The sequence below is a fragment of the Herpailurus yagouaroundi genome, unplaced genomic scaffold (assembly GCF_014898765.1).
Source record: "Herpailurus yagouaroundi ecotype Mexico unplaced genomic scaffold, PumYag 56174, whole genome shotgun sequence".
Lineage (NCBI taxonomy): Eukaryota > Metazoa > Chordata > Mammalia > Carnivora > Felidae > Herpailurus > Herpailurus yagouaroundi.
The window spans coordinates 1-349 of record NW_024414256.1 but is presented as its reverse complement, the minus strand read 5'-3'; positions in this window follow the sequence as shown (position 1 = coordinate 349).

Genomic DNA, 349 nt, shown 5'->3' with positions numbered 1-349 from the left:
TCGCCGCCGGCCAGAGGAAGGTGCCGCCCCCGCCGCCGCCGTCCCGCGAGGACAGCAGCCCTCGCAAGCCCACGGCCCCCGGGCCCAGCTCCGGGGGCCGCACCCTGGAGGAGAGTGGGAGGGCAGCCACCCCAACGCTGACCACCTCGCCCAGCATCCGCGTAGTCGGCGACGTGTGGGTCGAGAGCAGCGTGGCAGAAGCGCGGCGCCAAGCGCGCCAAGTCCTGGGAGTGAACCTGGAACCCGTGGTGAGACTCCGCCGCGTCCCAGTGCCTGGGCGTGAGATGAGGGCCACAGCCGCGCGACCTCCCAGCCCCGGGACCGGTTGTGCCTGGAGGGATGAACCAGA